The following is a 9,562-nucleotide window of genomic DNA, read 5'->3' as shown; positions in this document are numbered from 1 at the left end:
GTGTGATTTTGTTGTCAGTACATTCAACTATGTAAAGAACAAAGTATTTCAGAAGAATATTTAATAAATTTAGATCTAGGATGTGTTATTTTTGTGTTCCCTTTATTTTTTTTTAACAGTGTATATATGGATCATAAAAAAATACTGGGTACAATGACCGACCTATGAACCAGAAAAAACAATATAGGCTAATATACATAGGAGAGTCAATGGTCAGCAAAAAAAAAAAAAAAAACACATGGCAGTAAGACATGGTATGTTGAGCAAATACAATGTAAGAGGTAAACAACAGACCAACCATAGAGACCAGGTGTAGTGGGACAACAAAGTCAAAATACCATGGAGGGAATAGCAGGACCAGGGCTCACCTAAAATGGACCGTGTGCTGAATTACCCAGGATGGCGCTACCCCAACGCGGGTTTCGGTGTGCCTTCGTCAGGGGGTTACTTTTTGGTAGTTTCTATCGTAAGGTGCATCAGGGGCCCATCAGATGCGACATGGTGCCAAAAAAACAGTCCAGCAAAATCTGCCCCGCCAAAACCATATGGTGCTCCTTTCCTTCTGCACCCTGCTGTGTGCCCATACAACAGCTTACGACCACATATGGGGAGTTTCTGTAAATTGCAGAATCAGGGTAATAGATTTTGAGTGTTGTTTGGCTGTTAACACAGCAAGGGTTACAGAAAAAAAATGAATTAAAATCTGTCAAAAAAGTGAAATTTCATCTCCATTTTCCTTGAATCCTTGAGGAACACCTAAAGAGTTAACAAAGTTTGTAAAATTAGTTTTGAATAACTTGAAGAATGTATTTTGTAAAATGGGGCCAGTTATGGGTGGTTTCTATTATGCAAGATCCATAAAGTGACTTCATAACTGAACTGGTGCTTATAAAAAGTGAGCTCTGGTAATATTCTTCAAAATTTTAAGAATTGCTTCTAAAGTTCTAGCCTTCTAATGTCCTAAAAAATAAAAATTACATTTACAAAATGATGCCAACATAAAGTAGACATATGGAGAATGTTACGAATAACAATTTTATAAGGCATCACTATCTGTTTTAAAAGCAGAGAAATATAAAAAAATTTAATTGCAAATTTTTCCAAGTTTTTTATAAATTTGGGATTTTTGTGTTATAAATAAAAGGTGAAATATATTGACTCAAATTTACCAATGATATGAAGTACAATATGTCACAAGAAATCTCAGAATGGCTTGGATAAGTAAAAGCGTTCCAAAAGTATTAACACAAAGTGACATCTCAGATTTGCAAAAATTACTTAATTCCCTTAGGATACGGGGGTGTATGCCATCCGGTCCTGGCGATTTGTCTATTTTGATCTTTTTTAGTCGCTGTTGTACTTCTTCCTGGGTCAGACAGGACACTTTTAATGGCGAATTTATTTCAACATTCAGCATTTCATCTGACAGTTTATATTCCTCAGTGAATACATTGGAGAAAAAAATATTTAACAGCTTTGCTTTCTCCTCGTCGCTCTCTGCGAATCCCCCCTCATTACTCTTTAAAGGGCCGACACCTTCAGATTTATACTTTTTAACATTTATATAATTGAATAACATTTTAGGGTTAGTTTTACTCTCTTTGGCAATTAATCTCTCGGTCTCTAGTTTGGCCGCTTTTATTTGTTTTTTACATGTTCTGTTTTTTTCCTTATAGTTTTTCAGTGCTTCCGTGCCACCCTCCTGTTTTAGTGTTTTATATGCTTTCTTTTTGTCATTTATTGCTTTCTTTACAGTTCTATTTATCCACATTGGTTTAAATAGAACTGTAAAGAAAGCAATAAATTTTAACACTGCTTTGTAACACTCCCTGTGCTCTGCACACTCCCCCCTCCCCTGATCAATCCATTGTCAACTCCGGCCTGCTGTTCCAGCAGAGAAACAGCATACTGGAGTTCATTGTATCCGGCATTGCCAGATAATGCTGTGCCCCGCTGTATCCCCTTTTACTACAATGGGATCCGACGGGGATCTGCCCTCTTTCCAGCAAACCAAAAAGCCTTCAGTCAACCAAAAAGTTGTGCATACACAACTTTCACTTTATGTCTGGCCAAAAGCTGGCGCCCCTGCTGGAGAACATCTGTATCCCTGATGGATCCCATTGAAGTCAATGGGAATATACAGTAGCAGTGTACAGAATTATCTGGCTATGCTATGGCTATGGTGAACTGCCTAAGGGTAAGGGCTCATGCACACGAACGTATGCCCTCCGGGACATACGGTCCGTTAGTGGGCCATTAAAGTGAATGGGTCTGCGACGGCTGCGGCTGCCCCACGGTCGGTGTTCGTGCATTGTGGCCCGCAATTTGTGGGCTGCAGCACGGCCACGGGGCGTACACGTTCATGTGCAGGAGGCCTAAGACTGAGAATCAGAGATTTGCCAAGAACTAAGCAACCTTCTGCAGTGCCCCTTTTCTATCCTGTATTCCACAGTACCCTGTCACTTTGATGCAATTTGTACTATGGAGTAAGCACTGGAGGCAATGGATTCAATCTCATACTTTATTTTATTAGCCAGCGACATCTGATCTTTTCAAAACAAATGTAACATATTAGGGAAGTTAACAGGAAAGTGAAGCAAACCATTTAACTTCAAATGAATCCTTAAATCAAACTTATGTCTTTGTGAGAGCAGTAAAATGTTCTTGAAAGATGGCTGTTTTTGGGTACAATACCAACAGTATTTTGCCAAGATTACACAGTTTAGAATATGGCTTTTAAATGAGTTCAATTAAAGTGAGGATCATTTCAATGACAGGCTGTTAGTATTATCCAGTATATCTGACTTTACCATTGAAGCAGTCACAAACTGAAGACACAATATAATACAAACAAGCCCAACTAATGACTTCTAGTGAACATGATAATATAAAATGTCCAGAGATGGATGACTGTCGGGCGAGCATTGAAGCAGCTAATCAATGTTCATGTTAGTTTATGGTTTTAAAACTTAGTCTGAACTGCAATTATAGGAAATTGCTCGCCGCTGCCCTGCTAATTCAGGTGCCGCTCCATTCACCCCGTGTCTGTTACAGGTATGGCGCTTTCGGCAGCAGGCCTGGGTGCTGCCGTCGTGTGCGTGTTTTGAGGAAAATGTATTCTGATATTCTTCATTGAATGTCCCCTCATTCTGCAGTATTTCATGGGTTAACCCTTAATTTCTGCAACTATTAAGCCGTTTCTAATGTGTTAATCAGCTTCTGCTATATATGCCGTGCTGTTTCTCTCATTATCTGCCTGAGATTCACTAGTCTGCTACTTCCTGCCAAGAGGAGTTATATTTGGCTGCCCATGTACTGACTTCTACCCAGTTCCTGTATTCTGACCTTTCGTTACTGGACCTGACCTGTGCCCGATTACTATATTGACCCATTTCTGCCTGTCCGGATCTCAGACCTATTTCTCGTACTTGCACATACTTTTCCTGCCCTGAACTCAGACTGTTATTGGCTATGAGTTTGTCTATTCCTTCACTGCTTTGCACCAGTGACTCTTGACCCCTGTGGGTCAGCAGTCAACCACACAGACGTCTCTAAGATGTAGCGTGATGCATTCCCTGCAGGGTGAAAACTAGGAGCTGTCAGGTTTAACCCAAACCCAAATCCATTGGTTGGCACAGTGGTTCCACAACCACTGTCAGGAACACGGTAAATAACATTGCATAGTGGCATAAACCTATTAAAATCAATCACTGAGGTATGGTATAACATGTTGTGTGTAATACAACATGATGCAGAAAGCTCAATCCTGTTGAGGAAATATCAAAAGATCATTTTTACGAGTCTGTCTGAAGCCTCCCCTAAGAGGTTATCTGGTTTAAGGAAGAAGCCGGACAACACATGGGATCCTTCTGCAAAAAAATAACCAAGAGTTACTCATCTGACGGATCCTGTGCCCTGTTTACCCAGCTGTAACAGTGATGTCACATCAATAACACACAACTGTTGCAGGCAATCACTGGCTTCAGGAGTGGTCTGGAGAGCCAACCTATTGGCTACAGCGGTCGTGAATGTGACATTACTTCTGCAGCTTTGTAAACAGAAGAATCCTTGCTGAAGAATCCTATGTTATGTCTAGTTTCTTCCTAAAACTGGACAACCCCTTTAGGGCTTGTTCACACGAACGTATGCATTTTGTTTCCGTATTGCAGACCGCATATGCGGATACGCAATACATGGACACCGTTCCATGTGAATTACGCATCACAGATGAGGACCCATTCACTTCAATGGGTACGCAAATCCAGAGATGCGGAATGGAAGCATGGAACAGAACGCTACGGAGTGCTTCCATTACACAAAAAAATAGAGCAAGTTCTATCTTTTTTAGCGGAACGGAAGGATGAGTCCCGGAGCCTGCACAAACGTTCTCCGTGCATTGGGGAACGCAAATTGCGGTGCCCAATGCACGGAATGGAACACATACGTTTGTGTGAACAAGCCCTTAAGCTGAAGATTAGCTTCACAAGAAACATTAAAGTGCATTCATACCAGACCTAAATGCTACAAATTTGCCACAGATGATTTGTGTATGACAAATCTGCAGTATTTTACAGCACCAGCAAAGCAGATGAGATTTTCAGAAATGTCATCCAAAAACTGCAGAAAAAAACGGTAGCGGAAGCTGACTTGCTATGCAGGTTTTCAATCCACAACATAACCATTTATACTGCTGGTTTTACTCATGGCTTTCCAACATAACACAAAAGGCTGAAAACAATGGAAGACCCACTGAGATCCCGGCAGCAATGGCGCCACCAAAAGCAACCCATTTCAGGCAGTTTTTGCAGTGGCAGATTTCCCTTTTGGAAATTCAGCAGCAAAGTCAAAGTTTAAAATTTGCTTCCATACTTTTTGTTATTCATAAGGCCCCATTCTCAACTGGTATTTGTTACTCACCTCATCCATTTTCAGTGGCAAGTCCCTGCAGACAACCACAGCTCCAGATGTCAGTCATATCTGGTTGATAGGCAACTCCACCTTTTCTGCTCCAGTGATGCTACCATGGTACCCAACTTTTTTTTTTAACTTTTCATTTTTTATTAAGAGACGTGTTACATTCTGCATTGCGAGGTGACCTCGCTTCAAAACAGTGAAAGTGGTCCATGCAGGGACTTTGAAACTAAAACAAGTCTCAGAAGCATTTTCCTTAATGTACAACAGAAAAGTAGGACCAGTAGGAACAGAAACCGTAAAATAATCAAAAACAAAGACAAAATGCACCTCTTGTCATGATCAGTATGACCCTGGAAAAGATTAATTACTTACCGGTAATTGGTTTTTCCTCTAGCCCCCACAGCGGCACGAAAGGAGGATACCCCGCCTCCCCAGGGACAGGAAACAATGTGGAGATCTTTAAATACTCCCCTCCCCTTACCTGCTCCAGTAAATAACCGAGAAACTCTGGAATGGATGCGACAATATTAATCTTTATGTATTATTGAAATTAGACAAGGATACTTTCCAAGAAAAGACAAAAAAAACTTTATTTTTTTTTTAAACAAAAGTTTGAATAACTTCTGGGTGGGAAATTCCCTGTGCCGGCTAGAAGAAAAACCAATTACCGGTAAGTAATTGAAATCTTTCCAAATGCCCCCCCAGAGGCACGACAGGAGGAATAACAGAGGAATCCTATATCAGGGGGGGGGGGACAACAGCAGATAATACCCTGCGAGCAAATGATAACTCCCTGTTCTTTAACACGTCTAACTGGTAATGTCTAAAGAAAGTGGAAGGTGACGACCAGGTGGCTGCCCGGCAAATCTGTTCTAACGGAACTTCCTGATTCAGCCCAAGATGCTGCTACAGAGGAGGAACCTCTTTTAAGTCATAACAAGTCAAGATTGCATATCTGATCCATCGACTAACAGATGTTTTGCTTGCCGCGTTCCCCTTATTTGGACCTGCAAATTGAATAAACAGTCTGTCCGTTTTTCTGAGATCTTCCGTAGTTTTTAGGTAGGCAAGTACCGCTCTTCTCACATCCAGGTTATGGAACCGTCTTTGCTCTTGACTGCCTGATGGGGACCCAAAGGAAGGGAGGGACACTTTCTGTAGACAGTGGAACTTAGAGACCACCTTAGGTAAAAAAGAGGGAGAATGTTTCAGTACTATCCTATCATCCTTGATGGATAGGTAGGGAGGTCTGCACGAAAAGGCCTGGATTTCCCTCACCCTTCTAGCCGTGGTGATAGCTATTAAGAAAACCCTGTCTTAAAAGGTAAGTAACTTTTGTGATATTTCAGATAAGGGCTCAAAAGCACTGTCTGATAAAGGCAGCCAATACTAGATTCAAGTCCCAAGGGGGGACAGTGGGCCTCACTATTGGTTGTTTTCTTCGAGCCCCTTTCACAAATCTCTTAACAAGGTCTACCTCTGCCAATTTTATATCAAGTAAGGCACTCAAAGCCGATATGTGGACCTTTATAGTGCTGACTCAGCCCCTTCTGTAGTCGTGACTGGAGAATCTCTAGGACCTTAGTGATTACAAGGGGACCTCTGGTATCACCACCTGTAAATTTTCTGAAATACTGCCAGATTCTGTCATAAATCTTAGATGTCACCTTTTTGCGGCTATAAAGAATTGTGGAAATGACCACGTCCGAGAGGCCCTTTTCCTTTAATATCTCCCACTCAGTCTCCATGCTGCTAATTGAAGTTGCGTTGTCCTGGGATGCCATACTGGGCCTTGATGAAGGAGATCCGGGATGTCTGGTAGTAGCCATACGTCTCCTGCTGACATCCTCACTAGGAGAGGGAATCACGATCTCTTGGGCCAGTAAGGTGCAATTAGGAGCAGCCTGTGGTTCTCCTGTAGCACCTTTTGCAGCACTCTGGGGATTACTGCAAAAGGAGGGAAGGCATACAAGTTCACTTTTGGCCACGGGTGGGAGAGAGAGTCCACTATGAGTGGGTGATCTGTATAGGCTAGAGAGCCGAACTTTTCTGTTTGTCTGTTTTGTCGCGTGGCGAACAGATCTACTTCTGGAAGGAACCATCTTTGTGTTATCTGATGGAATATTCTTGGGTTTAAGGACCATTCCTCTTCCTTTGAGACATCCCTGCTGAGAAAGTCCGCGACTTTGTTGTCTTCTCCCCTTATGTGAACCGCTGATATTAACAGTATGCTCCTTTCTGCCCACTGGAAAAATTTCTCTTGTGACCTTCGCTAAGGATGGGTTTCTTGTGCCTCCCTGCCTGTTCAGATAGGCCACAGCTGTGGTATTGTCTGAGAGTATTCTTATTTCTTTTCCGCAGATTTCTGAGTAAAGGGCCTTCAAGGCTTCCCAGACTGCGGTTAACTCCTTCAGGTTGGAAGAGGCTAGGTTTAGATGTCCTTGCCAGCCACCCTGTACTACGGATCTGTTTGTAAAGGCTCCCCAGCCATCTAGATGTCCTTGCCAGCCACCCTGTACTACGGATCTGTCTGTAAAGGCTCCCCAGCCGTCTTTGCTGGCGTCTGTAGTAATAGGGACTACATTTGTTTGTTGCCACGGGATGCCTGCGTTTAGATTTTTGTTGATCAACCACCAATTTAAGGAATCTCTTACATACTGAGGGACTTTTAACTTCAGCTCTAGTGAAGCTATGCTCTTGTTCCACCTTCTGAGCATGAAAGACTGAAGAGTTAGCGAGTGAGCCTGGGCCCACTTCACTGCTGGGATAGTTGAGGACATCAGACCCAAGATTTTTATCTGATCTAGGATTAACGATTGAACTGGATTGTTTTTTTTGGTAATGTGGAACACATCCTGGGGAAGAGAGGAGAATTTCAGTTTTAGGCCTGACGAGACTACGTCCAACGCCCAAGGGGAGTTGGAAATATTCTCCCAGGCTGGGAGGAAAAATTTTAGCCTTCCTCCTACCTTGCTTCTGGCGTCATTGTTTTGATGACTTTTGGGAGGAGTCTGAGGGGTTGAACAAAAAACCTCGCCCTCTTCCGAATGCCACCGGGAAGAAAAATCTTTTCTTTTCTGGTCTTGTCTGCCCCTAGATGTAGGAAAAAATCGTCTGATGAAAATTCCTTTGTTCAGAGTGAAATCCCTTCTTTTTGTCTGTGGCTTTTTCTAGGATGTCATCCAGGACTGACCCGAACACCCCATCACCTTCGCAGGGGATGCCGCAGAGCTTGTTTTTGGATGCCGCATCACCTGACTAAGACCTAAGCCACACCGCCCTTCTGGTGGAATTTGAGAGGGCCGCTGATCTGGTTGCTAGTTTTATAGAGTCGACCGAAGCATCCGCCCAAAAATTTGCCGCCTGCTTAAGTACTGACAGATGCTAAAATATCCTCTCTAGGGGTTCCTGTTACTAGGTGTTCTTCTAACTGATTTAACCAGATGGACATGGACCTGGCTGTATAGGTTGAGGCTACGCTAGGTCTAAGGATGGACATGGAAGCCTCCCATGATTTTTTTTTTGTAGGGCCTCGCTTCTCTTATCCATAGGGTCCTTTAAGAGACCCAAATCCTCAAAGGGTAACGCTGATTTCTTTGTAATCTTTGCTACCGGGTCATCCACTCTAGGACATTTGTCCCAAAAGAACGTATCTTCCTCCGAAAAGGGATATTTCCTTTTCAGGACCCTAGAGACGCTCAGTCTTTTTTCCAGATCGGCCCATTCCTTACTAATTAATTTTGTAATATTAGAGTGGAGGGGAAACACCCTTTTCCTCTTTTCTCCTAAGCCTTTAAACATCAAATCCTGTATAGTTTTGGATTGTTTAGACTCCTCCAAGTTTAGGGTTGCTCTAATAGTTTTCAACAAGGCTTCGGTGTCCTCTATGGAGCAGAGTGGCCTCCCTGATTCGTCCTCAGAGGAAGGTGGCTCAGACCCCGAGAGGAGCTCCCCTTCATTTAAATTCTCTTCCTGACATTCAGACTCTAAAGTAGCGGACATCTCGGTCATGGAAGTAGAAGGTTTTTGGGATGTGGTGGCTAGTTTTTGATCCACAGCGCTGCTTACTGCCTCCTTTATTATATTTCTAATGTTGTCCAAGGGGACTCTTCCGAAACAATTTTCTCCATACACTTTGAACAGAGGGGTTTCTTATAACCTGACGGTGAGGCTTTTTTACAAATTGAGCATTTTTTGACTCGCTGAAATTCCGTGGACTTCTGAGCTTCCCTGACCTATAGATATAAGTCAGAGTGCTTGTTTAATAAAGGGGGCTGCCTAGTTTATTAAAAAGGGAGAGGTACAGTCCCTTATCCAGTGCAGTAAAGAAAGGTAAGAATCTGACCCTTTAGTGACACAGGCTACCTCAAGCATTTTTCATCTCCCTCCCGAGGAGGGTAGCTTACCGGGCTGCCGGTCTTGGATGGATCCGTGGGTCTGCGCATTGCGTCCTCTCCTGATGCCGACATGTTGTAGGCTGTATCTTAGGACGCTGCCGATTCCCGCAATTTTTAAATGCTCATTGTCTAGGGGAAAGACGTCACTATTCTGCGCCTGTGAGCTTGCGCTCACGTGACTTGCGCCTCCTCTCTCGAGTTGTACTCAGGAAGCGCTGCCCGGGGCTGCCTCCACCGGAGGACTTGCGCCT

The sequence above is a fragment of the Bufo bufo genome, chromosome 5 (genome assembly GCF_905171765.1).
Source record: "Bufo bufo chromosome 5, aBufBuf1.1, whole genome shotgun sequence".
Taxonomy (NCBI): Eukaryota; Metazoa; Chordata; class Amphibia; order Anura; family Bufonidae; genus Bufo; species Bufo bufo.
This window is presented reverse-complemented; position numbering follows the sequence as displayed.